Source organism: Zalophus californianus, chromosome 8 (assembly GCF_009762305.2).
Source record: "Zalophus californianus isolate mZalCal1 chromosome 8, mZalCal1.pri.v2, whole genome shotgun sequence".
Taxonomy (NCBI): Eukaryota; Metazoa; Chordata; class Mammalia; order Carnivora; family Otariidae; genus Zalophus; species Zalophus californianus.
In genome coordinates, this window is record NC_045602.1 from 25,639,138 (window position 1) to 25,661,250 (window position 22,113).

The 22,113-nt window shown below is 50.6% G+C and overlaps 1 protein-coding gene across 3 annotated transcripts in view; it reads right to left on the bottom strand.

Moving 5' to 3' along the window:
- Positions 1–22,113, bottom strand: part of GALNT14 (polypeptide N-acetylgalactosaminyltransferase 14) — a 209,509-nt gene that overhangs the window by 47,041 nt on the left and 140,355 nt on the right. The gene's annotated exons all lie outside the window — the stretch shown is intronic.

The following is a 22,113-nucleotide window of genomic DNA, read 5'->3' on the forward strand; positions in this document are numbered from 1 at the left end:
TGGCATAGACAATAAAATCCCATCTTGAAAAAGCATTCATTCCACGTGTCCAGGATCATTTTGTATGACAATTACATCTGGGGTAATTTCAATTTAATACCTCTCTGCAAGGGAAAATTGTAGCCCGTAGCCCGAAAATTACCATTAATGAAAATAAAGCCGCCAAGTGATGCTGGTGCCACCAGGGACTATCCCCGGGTAAGTGCTTCCTCCTGTTTCCAGGTCTTTCAGGGGCTGCCCAGTTACGGGGAGTGGTATTAACCAAGGAAGTAAATAACAGACATTTGGGGAGTCAAACGTTTCTTCTCTTCATTTTCCAATTTCGTCCTTAGCTCGGGGCTTTGCATGTGGAGTCCAGAGATCCAAGGATGGACTTCCAGGGGACCGTGAGCCCACTGAAACTCTTTGCGAAGCAGTGTATACAAATGTGTGGGTTGTTGTGGTTTGGTTTGGTTTTTCTCTGGGAATATGATTCATAGTTTTCACTAGATTCTCAAAGAAGTCTGGCGGAAAACACTTCATTTCAATCCTTGCCCAATGAGCCTGACGTCCCTTTGGCCTACCTGAGACTTGAACACATTCCTCCAGAAGCAAACGCTGAACAGGAGAATTTACACAGAGAAAGAGGGGCCCTTGTGCTCAGGGCCTGAGCAGAGCTGAGCTTGGGTCAACCCACCAGGAGCCAAGAATTAGGAAAGGAAGGCCCCAGGTGAAGGGACAGTAGAAAGGTGAGTCATGACCTTCAGGCCTTCCCCGTGGTCACCCTCAGAGATGATGCCTCACCACATCATGTCAGCGCCACCTACTAAGAGAACCCTCCAGAGTCCACTCCTCTTCACTTGTCCCCATGGGCCAGGCTCCCAGAGTCCTCACTCCTCTTGGGGATCCCTGCGGCAGCCTCCTGACCAGTCTTCCTGCCTCCACCCTCTGCCCCGGCCACTCATGTCCTGTCCACCACACAGCTCTGCCCAGGCCTTCCTCTGGCCTGAAGCCCTCAGTGGCTCCTGATGCAGAATATGTCCAAACTCCCTACCATAGCCCTCGAGACCTCCCACAGTGGCAGCGCTGTATGTGGCCAGACTTCTCCGCCACTGCTCACACGAGGACTTCAGTATGGAGCAGTGTCCTTCCTCCTTTCTCCACCCAATGAGCTCCTACTCATCCACTATTATAAAACGGGAAGGAAAATGCCTTGACTTGGCCCCCAGGGAGAAGAGGCCTCGAACTTGCCTACCTTTATATACAGAGCTGAGTTCAAATTGGGAGCAATGAGGTAGGAGGGTGGGTGGCTGGTTGAGATGGACTTGCTGGGGGTGGGGGGAGGCCCTCAGTGGCTGTCCTGCAGGGTCCGTGAGGGCATGGAGGGGCTTGGGGAGACCCAGGCAGAGGGGGAGGCAGCAGTGAGCACGGTGAGCACCAAAAGGAAGGAGATGGATGTCAGAGAGCGGAGGGATGATGATCTGTCTTTTCCAGGAAGGTAATAAAGCTGAGAGCTTAGCGGGACCTCCTTATCTCTGTCAGAGAGAGGAGACAAAAAGAACGACCAACCTGAGTGACTCACAAGACGATGACTGGCAGGGCTGCGCCAAGGGTCAGGCGCTGGGCACTGCCCTGGGGATGGCAAAGGGACCCCAAACCTTAGCCTTGGTGATGGAAGTTCTTTAGGGCAAGTTGGTGTGGGAGGCTGGTAGTGGGAGCTGCCGCTCAGAGAGCTTCTGGGGACAGAGGCCATTTCTCCTGTCTCGGCCACATGCAGCTGGGAGGTTGGGCGTGTGCATATAGGATGCCCCAGCAGCACGTGCACACACGGGGCTCGCAGAGCAGAGAGGCCCGCACGACTCCACCCGAGCTGCTGACGTCTTCGCGGATGAGGAGGTGCTGGATGAGGTAGGGATGGACGGAGAGAAATGGGGTACAGCGTCCCAGTCCCGGCATGGTTCCGGACTCACAGGCTGAGTATCCTGAGAATATCCGTCGCGGGGGGGGGGGGGGTCATACCCCCTGGAGCAGCTGTGGGACTATGGGCCAACCACCTCCTCTCCAGCCTGCTGTCTGCTCATCTGCAGGACGGGGGCTGGCTCTGCTGCTCAAGGTTCCCACGGCATAGTAATCAGAAGCTCTGATTATAGCAGACACTGAATAAAAATGGTTGATTTGACAGAACGCCACAAAGACCGTTCTGCAGCTTGGGCTTGACTGTGTGGCTGGACATCAAATGGACTTTTCTGAGCCTCCGTTTCTCTATCTGGAAAGTGCAGACAGTAATTTTTAACTTGCAGATGTTCCCCCCTAGATTATTACTATGTTGTTAGGTAATAGTCTATGCTTGACAAACCCGGCAGGACCATTATCTTCCAACAGCAAGTTCAAATGTGCAGAGTACTGCTCCCATTGGGTGGTTCTGTCCTGTCTGGACAGAGGTCGAGGGGCCCTGAGAAGCCCTGAGAGATGGGGGTGGGGGGGGAGAAGAGCAAAGCACCCAGCATCAGTGTTAGAGAAAGGAAGCCAGGCTATGACGTCAGTTTGAATCCTGAATCTGCCGAAAACTGTGCTGTGTGCCCTTGGGCACATCATTTGCCTTCTCAGAGCCTTGATGTGTCACCTATAAAATGCAGACAGATACCTCCCTTACAGGCTTGTTGTGAAGACCACAGACTGCAGGCAAAGCACCAGGTGTTTAACAGCGGCCAAGTAAATGATAGCTAGAATTATTATTAGCACGGCTATAGGGCCTGAACCAGCCTCCATGCAATGCTCTGCGCTTATGGACTAGAACCATGAACTCATGATTCTGAAAAAGAAGGGGCCTTGGAGATGACCCAGTCAACCTTCTAAACTGGGCAGAACTTGGTGGCGTGACAGGCATTGGCGGGAGCCTAGGAGATAGTGCTCTTGGACCTCACTCCCCTCCACCCTCCTGCAGGATAAAGGACAGGGGGCTCTTCTCCAGGCAGGGCAGGGATCCCCCAAGAGCTTCAGCGTGCACTGGCCCAGGGAGTGCAGGCAGCAGGGCAGTGTTCACACCTTGATGGCCTGGGCAGCCTGGCTCCTGGGACTTCACGGATTCTTCCTTCTGCCCCTGGTCACGCTGTCTCATCAGACCCTCGCAACAGCTTCTGAGAACCTCCATTCCCCAGAAGAGCAGACCCAGGGCTCAGAATCTCGCTCAGGGTCACATCCCTACGGAGTGACTCAGGCAAGCTGAACCCAGGTCCCGTGACTTCTAACTGCCACCTGTCCCCAGCATCCAACAGCCCTGCTTGGGGATGAGCAGGTGGCACTGGAGGCAACCAGGCCGAGAGCTGGAGAAAAATCCTTCAAACTGGATGCTGTGAGGAGAGTCGGCTCAGATGGTGGGCTCTCTGGGAGAAGGCTCTAAAAGATTAATCAAATGGCAAGATCTATTAGGGATACCAGGGGAATGTCAAAAGCCGCCAATGCTGAGATCTGGCGCCCGCAGACGGACGGGAAAGCATGTTTATAATTTATTAAAGATTCAGGGTTTTTACTGGCAAGAAAAGCGCGTGAGCAGGAAGGATCGCGGTGGGGGTCGAGCCAGGAGGACGGGTGGACTACACGGTGTGGGTGTGGTGAGACTGACGCCAGCCTGCCCGCCGGGGCCGCCCCAGCACCTCCTGAAGAGCATATGCTCCGCTGAGCTCATTCCCCACGTGCAGCCTTTTTCTGTTCTGGGCTTCTCTTTTTGCTTTCTGAAAAATTCAGCTGAGGTTCTTGATTTCCCCAAGTGCAGGTGTGTCTCAAAGTGCTTCCTGAACCCTCAACTTCTTGAGCGTTTAGTGCCACTTACCGGCCGAGGATGCTTCCAAAGAGATTCTGAGATGCTAGCTAGCCCCAGGGTACAGGCAGGAGCTTCTTCCTCTTCCGTCTCTTTCCATCTCTCCATCATCAATTCCTGCTCCCCTACCCCCCCACCCCTGCACCCCAACAGGTGCCAAGGCCGGTATGTCAGAAACATTCTAAGTGAGGGTCGTTGTCAGTTCCCACAGAAATGTAATGTGCACATGCTTTTTTAAAGATTTTGTTTATTTGAGAGAGAGTGAGAGAGAGAAAGAGAGCTCACAAGGCGGGGAGGAGGGGCAGAGGGAGAGGGAGCAGACTCACCCGCGGAGCTTAGAGCCCAACGCAGGACTCAATCCCAGGATCCTGGGATCACACCCCGAGCTGAAGGCAGACGCTTAACTGACTGAGCCACCAGGGTGTCCCATGCACATGCCTTTTATTTTGTTGCATGAGCTCATGAGACAGACAACTGCCTCTAAGCAGCTGTTATGATAGCATCATCATCCTCATTTTATCAGTGGGCAACAGAGGCTCTTCATGGTCCCAAGGGTCCCTGCTAAGGCTGGCACCCAGGTCCTCTGACTCCTGGACATACGTCTTCCTCCTACAGCATGCCAGGCTTATGGAAGAAAAGACGTGGTCATAAATTATAAACATCTGGGGTTTGATTCTGGAGTGTCAAAACAGGAGGGAGTGATGGAGAGGCAGACCCAGGAACCGTGAGGCAGAGGACAGCATAATTATTATCACCAAAACGATGGTGGAAAGGAAGATCATTGGACTCCCCCACAACTGACAAGGGCAACAAGTGTGAGAAGACAGACTCCTGAAGGGGGGCTCTGGCGTCGCAGAGGGGAGACTGAGGGCAGTTAGAGAAAGGGGAAAGGTCACACAGACATATGGCAGAATGTAACAGAGATCACACAGGCCTGGGGTGGGACACCCCGGGTGTGTCACCCCTCGGGAGCTTGGCAGTGACTTCACTTCTCGAAGCTTCGGCTCCTGGTCTACAGTGATGAAAATATCCACGTCATAATGTTTTTAAACTACTAGTTCGGGGGCACCTGGGTGGCTCAGTCAGTTAACCAACTCTTGGTTTCGACTCAGCTCATGATCTCAGGGTAGAGAGATCAGCGCGGAGCCTGCTTGGGATTCTGACTCTCCCTCTGAACCCCCGCCCCCCGCCCCCCCCACCCCGCGTGCACACACTCGCCCTCTCTCTCTCGCTCAAAAACAAAGGAAAACCCTACTACTTAGTGACTCCTGCTGGCAGGCACTGGGCGGAGCACCTTGCATATTTAATGCTCACAATAACCTTATGAGGGGCCACTGAGGACTCACTCAGGAGGAGACTGAGGCACAGGGAGGTTAAGTAACTCGCCACAGCCAGTGCAGAGATTTCAACCCAGGCCTGCCAGACGTCCTTGTCACCATGCCACAACCTTTCCACGCCAGCACTGTTCCAAGCACTAGGCTACCCATAAGCCTCCAGCTGCTGCTCAGGTCCCCGTCTGTGCCCTGTGCACCGTCGACCCGTGTGGCCCCACTCAAGTCACCAACCCAAGAAGCAGTTTGTCCTGAGCTCTGGAACCCAGCTGTTGCAGCGACCTGCCTGGAGGGAAGGGACAGCTTGAGCCGCCACTGGGGGACCCCAACAGGGGCTCCCACTTCCTGCCCAGATGGAGCCAGCAGAGGTGTGATTTCAATGAAGCCCTGGGAGGGGAATTCGAGAACACCTGTTCCTAAACAGAAAGCTAGTGCCCGTCCCTCTGGCTCCTACAGTCCCGCACACGTGGCAGAGCACAGACTCAGGCAGAGAAAGCAAATGGGTTGCCTTCTCTGTGTGCTCCATTTCCCGAACTCTATGGCCACAAGGGCCAAGGGAAACATAGGCATGAAGTGGGGGTGGGAGGTAGGACCCGTTTCCTGGGAGAACACTGTCTGTCCCCAAGGGAGTGACAATCCGTGGATTTCCAGGTGCAGGGGCATGGGGGCCCATCCTCTGTCCCTCCCACACCTTTGTCTCCTCTCACCGTGTCATGGCTCCAGCCCTGATGAGGCCTCAGGGAGAACAGCATCTCCCCCCCTCATTCTCCAAGGACACCAACGCCCGCCCCAAAGCTGCTGTGTGTGCGGAAGGATGAGGGGGGGCAAAGCTCTTGGCCCAGGGACCTTTCCAGAATGTCAGCAGCCTTGGGACAGGGACAGTGAACATGCCACCAGCGTTGAGAATCACAGGTTTTGTATTTAGAGCTGAGAACATCTAATACATTCCCGGATCAGTTCTCTGTAAGGACACCTGCTCCCAGCCAAGCAGAGAAGGTAGATGGCCAAAAGGTATAAAATGCCAAACCTGTGCCTGGCTCCTAGGTCCAAACTCAAGTCTTTAGAAGAGAAAAATGCAAGCAGTATGAAAAGTATGACAACTGTAGAATCAGAAATTCCTTTTAATCTCATTTCCTGGGCAACACGGACACACTGTAAGGCATGAAATTTTTATTTCGTGTCAATTTCACTGGGATTTCACATGCAGATTAATTTGTTCATCCACATAAACGTATAGTGCTCCTAGGTCTTGCCTCAACAGCTGTCCTCATTTAGGATTACAGAAATCCTGCATCTCATAAAAGATACTTAGAATAACAGGGAGATCTGCTACTCCATTATGCTGCCACGTTTTAATTGCTGAACGCGTTATTAAATTCCTTCATGCTGGGAAGGGGGTTCGTGGGCCAGGGGCCTCACAGCCTGGCCGGGTACTGTGGTGGGCAGCAGATGGCCTCCAACCCCCAAGGCCTTGTGTCGTCCCCTCCCCTGGAGTGTGGGCAGACCCAGGTGAGTGGCTTCTCGGGAACAGAATATAGCTTAAGTGACGGGGATGCCACTTCTGTGACTAGGTTAGGAAAGACTGGGACATCCATCCTTTCGGCTTGCACAATTTGGTGAACCAAGCTGCCATGCTGGGGACCCCCATGGCAAGGAACTGAGTGAGCCTGGCTTCGGGTCAGTAGCTTGTGAGAATTGACCCTTGGATTCCTGCCTGGGAGAGCCTCCAGTCGGAGACCCACCTGAGCCATGCCCAAATGCCTGACCCACAGAAACTGAGATGATAAACGTCCTGTTAAGCCTAACTAAATCGTGGGTAATTTGTTATGCATCAACAGACAATGAATACAGGCACCCTTAGCTACCTGAAGAAACAAGGTCAGCGGCGTTTCTCACTCCCCTGGGGTTGATGGTAAATCCTCTTGAGCAGTTGGTAGCTGTCCCCACAGAGTGCTCCCAGAGCCCCTACAGGACCCGCTGGTGGCCTCCATTCCCCTAGATGATGCTAGGTATGGATGCCTGGGGGCCCTACACACAGAGAGAAGTTCTCCAGTAGTACCTTTTGGGGTTGTCCCGATCTTTATAGATTCAACTCCCTCAGGGGTTCTTAATATGAATCATACAATACATAGGAAATTGTCTGACTCTCTGCTCACTTCTCCCATAGATGGTACACAGTAGTACTCTTCCACATGGGTAAAGGAGAAGTTAATTCATTTCATTACAATGGATGTCCCAGAGCTTTAAGCCTTAATTCTCCTGCAGAAAAGCTAACCTAGATGGTATCATGGACACCCTTCCATGAACCCAAGGCCATTTAACAGAGGACTTGATCTCAGGGTGAGCCTACTTGGCCAACAAATGCCTTCCCATGCACCAACCACCACCATATTCCTGGTTGACTCTGTCAGTCCAGGTCAGGACCTGCAGTTCATTTCTTCCTCCTCAGAGTATCCTCCTGGATTTCTCAGCCACCAACTGCGAGTGGCATCAGATTTCTCAGAAAATCTATGTGTTGACCATTCGAGGGAACTTCCGCCATCAGATTAATTGCAGCCCATAGAACAGAACAGTGTTCCCAGAAAACAGCTCTGTAAGCCCATCTTCCTGGCAAAGTAAGAAGGCCCCACAGGGGTCTTTGCTGACAAACTGGGAAGCTAACTGGGGAACAGGGCACTATGATCTAAGAGGCCATGATATCGGGGCACCTGGGTGGCTCTTGGTTTTGGGCTCAGGTCATGATCTTGTGGTTGTGGGATCAAGCCCTGCATCAGGCTCCACACTCAGCCTGGAGTCTGCTTCGGATTCTCTCTCCCTCTCCCTCCTGCTCATTCTCTCTCTCAAATAAATAAATAAGTAAAATCTTAAAAAAAAAAAAAAGAGGCCATGATATTTGGACTCCCCTAAAGGCTCAGTCTCAGCTTCTACTTTTATTTTGCAGCCCTCGGCAGCTGGAAGACCCTTCTCTCTTTGACTCCAGACAAACCCTTGAGTTGCTGCAATACTAGAAAGCACCGCAGAGAGCATCTGGCTGGGCACCCCCTACACCACCAGCTGGTGGACAGTGTCTCCAGGAGAAGCCTATGCATGCTCTGTGAAGACAGTGGACACAAATCAGCTAGGCAAATGAGAAATGCTGGAAAAATACGAGATCACCTTTCTGGTGATCACCAGTACACATGAACATGTTACAGGTTCTGAGACCTGCTAGCCTATTGTTTACCCAGCTTTGACCTCAAAACCTGCCCCTTCCCCATCCTTGCATTTTTTCTTTTTTCCTTAGCACACAATCCCTTACACATAGTGAGAACTCACATATTTATCGGATATACAGTGAGTAAAGCATAGCATTTACCAAAGAGAATTCTGTGGGACACAGGTTTAGAAGATGTTACTTCTACTCCATCTTTATTCACTGATGAGGAAACTGAGGCCCAGAACAGTGAACCGACCTGCCCAAGGCCACCCTACTAGTTAGTAGTCTGGCTAGGATCTTCTGGGTCTTACCACTGAACTTGCCGCTTCCTTCAAGGAACCAAGCTTGGGACCCCTGTCAGATGATACAGAGAGGTCCCTGCTCCAGTCCACAGAGCGTTCCTGTCCAACTCTGCCTTCCAGTGCCCTTTCACGTCCTCTCCCCACCAAATCCTACCACCAACATCCCTACTACTCCTCAATGTTGCTAAACTAACAGAAACTTTTCAGTCTTTATTTTACTTGTTATCTCTGTAGCACCTGACATGGAGGGTCACTTATTTCATTAAATACTTGGTTCTTTGCACTTGGCTTTGGTGAAATCACCTTAGCGTTGCTATCCTCTCTTTAGGCTGTCTCTTCCGGGTTTTCCTTTTCTTTCCCTCAGCTGAAATTCTAGTGTCTGCCCCCAAATTCTCTTAAACCATCTTCTTCTCAGTCTTCCTTCTCCTTGGATTACTCAACCTTTTTCCAAGGCTTCAATTTCCTATCTGTTTGCTAATGACCCCAACCCTACCCCTAATCCTGATGAGCACCTGCCCTTGGATGGCCCCATGAGGTGACCTCTTCACCCACCCTGTGCCTCCAGCACCTTGACCAAGCCTGCTGTGCTTTCTGTGTCCCCCAGCTCACCATCTACCGTGTGCCCCAACCCAAAAGACATTCTTTTTTATTTATCTTTAAGTTTTTTTATTGTTCTGTTAATCACCATACATTACAACATTAGTTTTTGATGTAGCGTTCCATGATTCACTGTTTGTGTATAACACCCAGTGCTCCACGCAGAATGTGCCCTCTTTAATACCCATCACCAGGCTAACCCATCCCACCACCCCCTTCCCCTCTAGAACCCTCAGTTTGTTTTTCAGAGTCCATCGTCTCTCATGGTTCGTCTCCCCCTCCGATTTACCCCCCTTCATTCTTCCCCTCCTGCTATCTTCTTCTTTTTTTTCTTAACATATATTGCATTATTTGTTTCAGAGGTACAGATCTGTGATTCAACAGTCTTGCACAATTCACAGCGCTCACCATAGCACATACCCTCCCCAATGTCTATCACTCAGCCACCCCATCCCTCCCACCCCACCCCACTCCAGCAACCCTTAGTTTGTTTCCTGAGATTAAGAATTCCTCATATCAGTGAGGTCATATGATACATGTCTTTCTCTGATTGACTTAGTTCGCTCAGCATAACACCCTCCAGTTCCATCCACGTCGTTGCAAATGGCAAAATCTCATTCCTTTTGATGGCTGCATCATATTCCACTGTATATATATACCACATCTTCTTTATCCATTCATCTGTCGATGGACATCTTGGCTCTTTCCACAGTTTGGCTATTGTGGACATTGCTGCTATAAACATCGGGGTGCATGTACCCCTTCGGGTCCCTACATTTGTATCTATGGGGTAAATACCCAGTAGTGCAATTGCTGGATCGAATGGTAGCTCTATTTTCCACTTTTTGAGGAACCTCCATACTGTTTTCCAGAGTGGTTGCACCAGCTTGCATTCCCACCAACAGTGTAGGAGGGTTCCACTTTCTCCGCATCCCCGCCAACATCTGTCGTTTCCTGACTTGTTAATTTTAGCCATTCTGACGGGTGTGAGGTGGTATCTCATTGAGGTTTTGATTTGGATTTCCCTGATGCCGAGTGATGTTGAGCACTTTTTCATGTGTCTGTTGGCCATTTGGATGTCTTCTTTGGAAAAATGCTTCTGCCCATTTCTTGATTGGATTATTTGTTCTTTGGGTGTTGAGTTTGATAAGTTCTTTATGGATTTTGGATACTAGTCCCTTATCTGATATGTCATTTGCAAATATCTTCTCCCATTCTGTTGGTTGCCTTTTGGTTTTGTGAACTGTTTCTTTTGCTATGCAAAAGCTTTTTATCTTGATGAAATCCCAATAGTTCATTTTTGCCCTTGCTTCCCTTGCCTTTGGCGATGTTTCTAGGAAGAAGTTGCTGCGGCTGAGGTCGAAGAGGTTGCTGCCTCTGTTCTCCTTTAGGATTTTGATGGACTCCTATCTCACGTTTAGGTCTTTCAACCATTTGGAGTCTATTTTTGTGTGTGGTGTAAGGAAATGGTCCAGTTTCATTCTTCTGCATGTGGCTGTCCAATTTTCCCAACACCATTTGTTGAAGAGACTGTCTTTTTTCCATTGGACATTCTTTGCTGCTTTGTCAAAGATGAGTTGACCATAGAGTTGAGGGTGCATTTCTGGGCTCTCGATTCTGTTCCATTGATTTTTGTGTCTGTTTTTGTGCCAGTACCACACTGTCTTGATGATGACAGCTTTGTAATAGAGCTGGAAGTCCGGAATTGTGATGCCACCGGCTTTGCTTTTCTTTTTCAACATTCCTCTGGCTATTCGGGGTCTTTTCTGGTTCCATACAAATTTTAGGACTATTTGTTCCATTTCTTTGAAAAAAGTGGATGGTATTTTGATGGGGATTGCATTGAATGTGTAGATTGCTCTAGGTAGCACTGACATCTTCACAATGTTTGCTCTTCCAATCCATGAGCATGGAACGTTTTTCCATTTCTTTGTGTCTTCCTCAATTTCTTTCATGGGTATTTTATAGTTTTCTGAGTACAGATCCTTTGCCTCTTTGGTTAGATTTATTCCTAGGTATCTTATGGTTTTCAGTGCAATTGTAAATGGGATCAACTCCTTAATTTCTCTCTCTTCTGTCTTGTTGGTGTAGAGGAATGTCACTGATTTCTGTGCATTGATTTTATATCCTGCCACTTGACTGAATTCCTGTATGAGTTCTAGAAGTTTTGGGGTGGAGTCTCTCCAAAGATATACTTGAATCCTGCCTCTCCCCAGCCCCCTAACATAATTAAAGCCTTAGTCCTGTCAATCCTTCCTATCTCTCGACCTGGCTGTTTCTTCACATTCCCATCATGTCCTCTCCGTATTACTGCAGCAACTTCCAAGCTGGCTTTATCCCCTTCCAATCTCTCCAGCGCACTGCAGTGAGAATGATCTTTCCAAACTGCACATTTTTAACATGTCTCAACGCTGCCTAACTGCTCACAAAATGAAGTTGAAACCCCTGATCACGGCTTCCTATCCTAGTGACCTGGCCCCACTTCTGAGTCCTCCCCCGCACGCTCCCAAGTTTTGGCCACTTTCTGCCTGACCCACTCTTTTCTCTCTGAACTTCTGCAGGCACGGCCTCCCTCCCACGTGTCTGAAATGCACTCTCCTCTCTTCCAAGGTCAGGCAATTTTCTCTTCTAATCTTGGCTTGGATGCTACTTTCCTTGGAAAGCATTTCTTGATCTCCCCAGGCTTTTCCAAGGTGCTCTCCTAGGACATCTCCGTAATCGATTCCCAAACATTATGAACTTACTTTTCTGTCCTCTCTATTATTGGCTGCAGCGAAGGCAAGGACCCATTTGTAGTTGAGGCCTCAGAACCTAGCACAGAAGACATACAACACATGTCTGAAGCATGAGTGGATGCATGCATGAGGGAAAAAGCAGGTGAGCTCCCACAGGGGTGAAGTCAGAGGGGACAGTGTCCCTTGCCAAGTTATGAGTGACACCAGCTCAAGGGAACTGCTGACCTATAAGCTGAGCAATGTGCCAAGGTCAATCATACACAGAAGAGAGACCAAACAAGTCACTAAGACTGAAGTTGGAATATGGAGCCACAGTGGCAAAAACAGGGAGCCTTGGGTGAAGGCTGTCCTGGGAGACAGCCGGGACAGTCATTTGGTGGCTGTGGAGAGCTCTGCCATGTTGGAATTGGGAATACCCATCTGTATTTAAAGGGCCGAGATGTTCTCCTTGTTTACCAAAGTCCCAGGGATGATGAACACTGTTCACTGAGGTGTCCATTGGACACTGTTCAAGGACGATGAACACTTGTTCTCTCAAGTGAGAGGAGACAGATTGAATCCTACCTGGACGGGGTTGCCAGACATGGCTCAGACACCCTCTTCGTCCAGACCCCATGCTGTCCAATGCGGTAGCCACTGGGCATTGGAGTGTAAAATACGCACAAGATCTTAAAGACTTAGTATGAAAAAGAATGTTAAATAGCTCATCACACTCACCATATGTCAAAATGGTCATATTTAGGTATACAGAATTAAATAAAATATATTATTAAAATTAATTTCACTTGTTTATTTTGCTTTTCAATTGTGACTACTAGAAGATTTCACGTTACCTACACGGCTTACATCTATTTCCATTGGACATTGTTGTCCTCGATATTCCTCAACCTTAGCTTATATACAATCCAATTTCAAATTGCAGCATTAGTGCCAGACAATGGTTTCTAGATGTTGGGTTCTTTTGTATGAGTAAAATAAAACTTAAAAAATTATAAAGACCATTATTAGGTTTGCAACATTTTATTTTGCATGACAGAACACATTTTAAAACTCCCATCATCTAACATCATCCTTTCATAAAAGGGTGTTTAAATCCTAAAAAAGGCTGCAATTTCAGAACCATTAAAACCCCTTTAAATTGTAAAATTAAGCTTTAAGGACATCTCTCTCATGGTATCCCCTCTTCCCCCAACACCAAGGATCATATTTGCACTAATTCACACATGAAAGTGCAGCTCAAAGGTCCGTCCACTAAATTATGATGCGCCTGTGTTTGACCGCCCCCTGAGCCATGGACACCAAACATGGAAGACGGGACATCTCCACTCTTTGCTCCGGAACCAGCAGCCCCAGGTCTGTTCTTGGTGTTGCTGATCCTCACACATCGGGACAGTTTTTCTGATCTCTGATTCCAATTCCTCACGTCCTTCTGCTGCCCATGCAAGCTGGCTCAGAACACACGCCCGGCTGGGGAATGCAGACACCTCTGGCTGAGCTTAGGCCCCCTGGAGCCTGCCACTGCTCCCCTCTGCACAGAGCCCCCGTTTGCCGAGACAACTGATTTTGCTCCGTTATGTGGACCAGCTCCTCTGAGATGAGTGGGACCCTGCAGTTTGGGGGACACCACAGGTAGGCAGCAGTACCTTCTGTCTAGGAAGAGCAACTGCTCTCGAGAGGCAGCGAAGAGGCTTCTTTTGGGACGCAGCCAGGATCTGTGTTCGCTGGTACTGAACGCCACCCAGATGGCAGCCATGTGCGGCGTGTGTGCATGTGCGTACATGTGCATGCACACACACAGGGGAGAATGTTCTCAAAAGGCAAATGCAGAGTGTAGCTGGGACCAGGAAGTGTGGAGGTGGGCCAAGGCCTATATTTGCAATGTTTCTGAAAAAGATTCCTCAGTGTCTGGGACAAGGGCTCCTTCAAGTCTTATTTTAGCCCTGCTTGAATCACATTACACAATAGTAATAACACCTACTGACCCCTGGCTCTGTCTCAGGTCTTCTTCCAAGAGCTTTAGATTTGCACAATGATTCTCTGAGGTAGGTGCTGGGACTCCTCCCCTCTCGTTGTGGAGGGGACTATGAGGGCAAGTCAGGAAGCAGCAGAGCCTCGAGATAAAACCAGATGGGCTGGCTCCCGACTCTCTGCTCTCACACGGTGCCCCAGATGGTCATCCGACTCACTGGCTCTCAGCCTTTGTTTCACACTGGCCTTTCTCTCTGCCTTTGGTCTTGAAGGGCAATATGCTGGAAGGTTCTGGAAAGATGGAAGATCACAAGTCTGGGCTGCCCCTCACCTGCTAAAGAATGGTGTCTCCCTTTGATGCTCCCTGAGCCATTTCCTGATATTTCTCAGACTTTCCAGCTCAAGGATCAGAGAATAGTCTTTCCTTTTACCTTTTGCCTTCAATCCTCAGATTGAAGCAGCTAAGACCTGTAGCCGTAGTGCATCCAGGGATGCGGCCAGGCCCAGCCCACTGAGTTCAGGAACGGTCTGCTTGAGGGCCAAGTTTCCCCCACTTCTTCTCCCACGGACTCACAACGGCATGCCCCTCTGGAAGGTCTGAGACAGGGAGGTAAAAAGCAAAGCCTTCTCGCACCTTCCCGTGCCCTCCTCCTAGCCAGTTCATCCGTCCATCCTGAGTCAGTCCTGCCCCACATTCTGCCTCCACCCCTCCTTTATTCTCACTTCTACCTGCCCAAGCCAGGTCTGCACCCCTGCAAAGCCCCCTGACTATTCTTCCCGCCTGCAGAGCTGCCCCTCCATCTCCTTCCTCCCTGCTCTCCACACATGCTTCACACACCACTCTCCCTAGCCTCACCTGGTGCCTTGAAGCCAAGCCCTGACCGCATCCCAAGGCCTCCCCCTCACACTCACCCCCAGCCCTGCCCCACAGTTCCCCTGCCTGAGCCTTCTAGCCCTGCCAACCAGGTCCACTCACTTCCCTCTGGCATGACCTCCACACACCTCCCCATCCCCCACCCCCCATCTTCCTGTCCAGGGCTGCCTAAATTACAGCCCTGTGACACCCACATCAGTGTCTGCCACCAAGCTTCTCATGGGACTTAATCCCCTGTCTGCAAAGCTGTGCTGTCTTCTCGGTGGGCAGGGCCCACTTTTCTACTTCTTTATGTTCTTAAGGGCAAGTGAGTCAACCGACTGGAGTCCATGTCCTCATCTCTAAACCGGAATCACAGCAAGGCTGCTGGGAGGCTGAGCTTGGAGAACATATACAAGGTGCCTACCACGTGTCAGGGGACTAGTTTGATCGATAAACATTGGCTGATTATGGTCCCAGATTTATGGGCTAACACAGAGAATCCTTTGTTGAGTGAAGGTGGTTTTAAATTTCCCATGATTTTATTTTCTCCCTCTGTTTCGAGGATTCTTTCCCACACCTGCACTCCCAAACCCTCATGTTTTCAGTAGACAGTTTGACAGTGAAGCCAGTGAGGTGCCCTTTGGGTCCCCTCAGCGGGGACCGATGAGAGGCTGAGTGTCAGGCACGATGCTGGCACACCTGCCCCAGGTGGCTCCAGGTCTCAGGGGGGGAGATTGATGTGTACCCCTCGGGGTAATGAGGGCTCACAAGGGAGCACAGGAGTGAGGAGGAGCCGCTTAACTCAGCCTGAGGGGTGAGGTGACTTCCTGGAGAACACCCCTCACCCTGCCCTAGGTTCCTGAAAGATGAAGGAGTTCCCTGAGCAGCAAAGATGAAGACGCAGGAAGCCTTGAGCACAGTCAGGCAGCCAAAGCCCCAACAGGCTGGGGTGGACCTGCCTTCTGGAAGTAGTGAGCCAACGACATTTGAAAGATTTTAGATGGGAAGCAAAGTGTCTGCATTTGGAAAGCTCTCCACGGAGGAAGAGCGGAGGATGGCCTGGTAAGGGGCCAGAGCCGTGTTGGAGGGTGGTGGGGGCTGCTACAGTCACCCCGGCGAAAGGGGACAGCCGCTGAGGATGGCAAGCAAGGCCAGGGTGCAAGGGCTATCTAGGAGGCAGACTCAACGGAATGAAGGTGGGACAAGTTGGACTCCAGTGGTTTGGGTGTGGGCCCAAGGTCCACAGTGGGAGCTGTCCTGAGATGGCGCAGGTGAGCGCAAAGTGGGTGTCTCCTGTCTCGAGAGGTGGAACAGGCAGGCTCAGTGAAGCTTGGGGTAAGGAATAAACGATGTGTCCAGGGGCGCCTGGGTGGCCCAGTCGGTTGAATGCCCGACTCTTAATTTTGGCTCAGGTCACGAGCTCAGGGTCGTGGGATGGAGCCCTGCATCGGGCTTTGTGCTCAACACAGAATCTGCTGGAGATTCTCCTCTCCTTCTGCCCTCCCCCCCTCCTTTCTCTCTATTAATAAAATCTTTAAAAAAAAAATGATGTGTCCATAGGATGAATCAGGGGAGATGTGGCAGAGCAGGGAAGCAGGAGAGCAGATGGAACGATGCCTGCTCTGGCTGGTGTCAGGGTCATGGTGAGAATCAGGTGGGGGCAGAAGGTGAGAGCCATCCGGACACCCAAGCTTCAGTCAAATATCAGGGTTCCTCCTGCTGCATCAGGAACACCAAGGACAACCACAGAGGCATTAGCCGATCTTGCCCTTGCTAGCCCAGACGGAACCCCGGCTGCTACGTGACTCCACGGGACCCCCTTCTTCTGTCACATCATGCCTACTTCAGCTGCTTTTCCAGCCACCCCCAGGCCCACCGCTCGCGTCACTCCATCCCACTGTCTGTCACCCAGGCCAGCACCGGCTTTCCACAGCCACCCGCCCACAGCTGTCACCTCCTCTGCTCTTTTCATCTGCTGTCAGACGCAGTTCTGCTTCCTGGCCCCCGGCCCTGAAATCAGTCCCTCTGCTGGCCTTGGCTTCTCTCCCCACTATTTTAAAAGTACACATTTCACCAGACGCGGCATCGCGATTGCCTCATTGCTTATTTTGCGCTCCGGTTTTTAAAGTTAAGTTTGACATTCAGGCAAGTTAAGTGTTTTGGCGCCAGGAGCCAAGGCTGAGGCAGGAAGCGCTGTGCAGAACTTCTCTGCCCGCACCCTCCCCGCCCCCGCACCACCCTGTTCTTGGAGCGCACCCCAACTCAGAGGTGGGGGACCAGGCACAGAGCCAGGGCCTCTCCAAACTCACTCACGTAGCTCCTTGCTCCTTCAGGGCTGGCCCCCTCTCTGCCCTGCCTCCCAGACCTGCTGTGGAGCTGAGGAAAGAGCACAGAGCCCGGGTGCTCCAGGTGATCCCGGGACTCAGGCCCATCCGAGGGCTCAGTGCCACAGCTAACAGACAGCGCTGACTGGAGGCTCAAGACTGTGCTCAGCCTCCTGCACGGATTACCTCGCCTCCCCCTGATGGCAACCCCGGCTACCATTATTATTCCCATTTCAAGATGAGGCCCTGAGGCTCGGGGAGTTTGAGTGACTCGCCCAAGAAGTAGCTGCTAAGTGAGAGACATGCCCGATCTCCAAGCTCACAGGGTAAGGAGGCCTAGCCCTGCCACTCACCCAACCAGCTACAGTGCTGGGGCTCCGTTTGCCCCCCAGCCGGATGGCGGTGACGGCGGTGACCCCTTCACCCCAACTGCTGCTAAGAAGGGGATGTGAGAACGCTCCGTGAAGTCTCCTAGAGCTACAAGTTGTGGTTACTCTTATTCTGAGCATGGCCAAGGTTCGGATTTTACTTGGGAATTGCGCCAGGTGCCCAAGCCTCTCAGGAGGTCCTGGGGCCCGTTCTGCCAGCCCTGTTTCTTTCTGGCACGAGAGGCGCAGGGGAGGGGCACGTCATACCGGCCGATGGTTCTTCAAAGCGCTGTGGGTAACAGGAAGCCAACATGACAGCACTCTGCGTTATAAAGGGGAAAAGTTCACATGTTCCAACTCCTTATTCTACACTGAAAACCGTGGGCAGGTCACCAGTTTTCAGTCAAGCTGCCATCAGTATGATGTGCCGACTCCAGGAGCAAAGAGCTCTGCTGTTCAAGTGCACAGATGGTATGGAAGCAGCTTATGTTGTCATCTGAAGCCGGACTGGGAGGTGGGGTGGTCCGGTGACCTCCACCCAGGAGAAGGCATGAGGGCCCAAAGAAACGGACGAGGTGGCAATAAAGGACAGCTCTCCAGGTCCTGCAGGCCCTCGAGTCTCCTTAAGAAGAGAAGTGTGTGAGGGGAAGGATTCATCCAGGGCCATGGGGGAGGGGAGGTGCGGCAGAGCTGGAGGGAGTCGTGCTTCTGGAAATAGCCTCCAATCAGATTCAGTCCCTAAGTCAGTTCCTGCACACTCTTACCAGCACAAGTATTTTCAACCGGCAGACAGGGCTGGAAGTGACCTTAATAAGCATCTCTGAGCTACTTCTGTCTTCTTACCTGTGAGGAAACAGACACCTGGAGAGCTGAAGGGTTGGGCACTATCTTAGGACCCACAGCTTCTCATGCTCCGTCCAGTAGCTTCCCCCCATTTTACCATGCACCACCACGATGTGGGAGAAAATGTCAAAAACACTCTGAAGAGAAGCAGGTTATTGAGGACAGACTAAGAGTCAGGCATTGTGCTTGGTTCTTGGGCAAAGGGCCTAGAAATGTGAAGACAGCTGGTGTAAAATACTTGATTGGGGATGGGAGTGGCCCTTGAACTCCTGAAAGGTGCTCTACCTGACTGATCAGCGGGGAACGGCAAACCTCAACCATAGGAAGATACCACGACTCAGCCTCTCAAAGGCTCAGGTGAAACAGACAACAGCCAGAGACTGACCACAAAGATGTGGAGCCACTGGGGCGCCTGGGTGGCTCAGTCGTTAAGCGTCTGCCTTCGGCTCAGGTCATGATCCCAGGGTCCTGGGATCGAGTCCCGCATCGGGCTCTCTGCTTGGTGGGAAGCCTGCTTCTCCCTCTCCCACTCTCCCTGCTTGTGTTCCCTCTCTCGCTGTGTCTCTCTCTCTCAAATAAATAAATAAAATCTTAAAAAAAAAAAAGATGTGGAGCCACTGGTTATTCTCAGACACGTACACGGCCGGTGGGAACGTGTGTTCACCGAAAGACAAGTAAAGATTAGTCAAAGGAGCACCGTTCATAAGAGCCCCACACTGGAAAAACCCCAAATAAGCATTAACAGTAGAACAGATATACAACTTGCAATAGACTCATACGAAAGAATACGATAGAGCGTGAGAATAAACATACCACGTCTTGGAAAACGTGGCTGGATTTCACACACATAATTTTGAGGGAAGCCAGACACACAAGAGCACATACTGTGTAAGTCCATTTATATAGACTTCAAAAACAAGCAAGGCTAGTCTATGGCATTTGAAGTCGGGACAGTGTTACCTACGGTGGGGAGTAAGGGCAGGGACATCGGGTGGTTCTGGCAAACTGAGAGTCGTCTTTCCCTTGATGGAGGTGCTTGATGTGGGAATGTGGGTGCGTTCTCTCTGGAAATTTCTTCAAGTGGTATATGAATGAAGTGTCCACTTTTCTGTATGTATGTGGGACTCTGATTCAAAGTTTACTTAGGATGAAGAGAGGTTCTGGGTCTTTAGAAATATTTTGGTCTTGCAGGGATATTTCCAAAGCCATCGAAGTCGAAGGATTCAATACAGCCCAGGACTAGAGGCGAGAGCCACAGTCAAACTCAGCAATGCTTTCTCTTTCCCTGAGCACACCAGTTGTCTAGCACTGAAGAGAACATTCCAGAATGCAGAGTGCAAGTCCAGGGTCTCCTCTTCAGCCTTCTGCTTTCTTAAAAGTGTATACCCCACGACAGTGGGGAGAAAAAGGATAATTTAGAGGAGAGAGCAATGATGCCACCTTCCCCTTCATGGTACTGGTCCCGACTGCATGGGTCAGGGCTTGTTTTCAAGGCTAAGGGAACATTCTTCCCAGGGGGAGTGGCCCTCTGGTGAGAAGGGACCGGTGGCCTGTGGAGGGCAGTAAGGAGTCCCCAGTCACCGAGCTGGCAGGTTTGCCTCCTTGCGGAATCTAAGCTCCACAAGAGCAAGTGTTTGGACTGCTTGTTTACTGATCTTTGCCGAAGTGAAAATGAATAAAGGAAACCTCATTCAAAATACACAGTCTGGCAGGAAGAAGGAAGATTTCCTCTCAGCTGGGCAACAGCAAGCTGCCCTCACCTACAGCCAATAAGAAGCCACCACCACCTCAAACTCTCATTCTCCTCCAATGAACGTTTGTTCAGAACGACCCCTTCGACTTCCTCCTTTCTCCTACAGACGGATGTTCTCCCCTTTGGTCTCCAAACCCAGGGGGAGGGAGGGCAATGTGCCTCCAGAGCTAAAGCCATTTAATGCCTTTCAAAGGCACACAGGTTCTCCTTGGTCTTGGCGACAGAACACAAGAAACTATGGACTCTGTTAGCTAACTGAAATATATTATATCCACACCTCCAAACAAAACTCAAATAGAAGTATCAAACTGCCTTAATTGGGAAACTGAATCTTCACATATCATCTCTTCTCCTTGCCCTACAAGTACCAACACACACACACACACACACACACACACACACATGCTCAGTGAACTTAGACATAATACAGGCTTCATGTTTGGGATTCTCTCTCTAAACATATTTACATACATATAGACCTAGAATCTGAAAACTTGATTTTGAGTTTCGGCCTCCTTTGTTACACGTTGCCCGAGGAAGGAGACGATGGAAAGAAATGTGGAAAGACACAGAGAAGTGTGTTCAGTGCCCAGGACTGGGAAACTGATTTGGAATTAAATATTTCCCCTGCAAAATTTATCCTGCAAATTATTGAGTCTTAGGTTATTAGATGTTAACCTTAAAAATTGAACAATAAAGGTTGTCGAGCAGCAAGTGAGCTTATTCAGAAAGAGCAGAGAAATTGCAGTTCGGGATATACAAACTCTGGGGGACCCCAGGCAAGTCTAGAGACCAAAGGGGAGAACATCCTTCTGTAGGAGAAAGGAGGAAGTTGGAGGGGTTGTTCTGAACAAAAGTTCACTGGAGGAGAATGAGAGTTTGAGGTGGTGGTGGCTTCTTATTGGCTGTAGGTGAGGGCAGCTTGCTGTTGCCCAGCACTGACTAGGTGTGTGATCTCGGACATGTCCCTTAACCCCTCTGAGCCTGGATCTCTTTACCTGGGTATGTGCTCAATCTGCTAGTCTTGCTCTTCTGCCCAAGTCTTCATAGCCAGTATTGGTGCTCAATCCCAAACCCACCAGTCAGATGGGGCAGACTCCTTTTACTGATCCCCACCAGCTCCTTTTCCCTCTGAACCAGTTCTTGCTTCTCATCTCTCCCACCTCACCCCAGAGCAAACTCCCCAGTGTAAGACCCAGCACCCCCACCGTGAGGATGCCAGTGCCTTAAAGCCAAGACCCCACATCGCACTCTACTCCCTTGGGATGGTTTTGGGGGTGGGGAGTGCATCACTGCTGCCTGGCACAGTTCTGCTCGGACCTACCTTGGTACTCCCCACTCCCCCCCCCCCCCGCCCGCCTCGGCAGGAGCTCCGCTGACCCAGGACTGGCCAGGGATGTGTTCCTTAGGACATCTCCTGGGGTCGCTGAGATGATGAGGCCATGACAGGGTGAATGTCCAAGCATTCCAACCTTGACTGACCTGACTCTAAGCTCCTTATCTTGAATTCAAGACTTGGCTACAACATGACCCCAAGTTTCCCATCCAGAATTATTCTCCCCTCCATCACCCACACTCCAAGGAAAATTGAACTGACTCTTACAAAACAATGTGGCTCTCCCACCTCCTTGTCTTTGCTTATGCTGTTCCCTCAATCTGGGATGCCTGCCACCAGCTAAAATCCTACCTGTCGCCCCCAATTCCAGCTCAAATGCCATTTCCTTCAAAAAGCCTCTGCCTCCCATCCAAGCATAAATGCCTTCTCCTGGGTAGGCCAGCTTAATGCTGTTTTGACTTTTTTTTTTTTTTTTTTTTTTACAGGAAAGCTCCTAACTCGTTTGGTATGCTCCACGGCCAAGACAGAAATAGTGACACCAAAACCAGGACAGGGCGGGAGATGAGTACTTGGGAATCGAGGACAGGAAGTCCATGCATTAGCTCCAGAATCAACAATAGGGCCTCAGAGCAAACCACAGTTGAACATCAAGAATCAGTCCCATGAGCATTTTCTCCATAGACCATTAGCTCCCAGGGAGCGGGGACC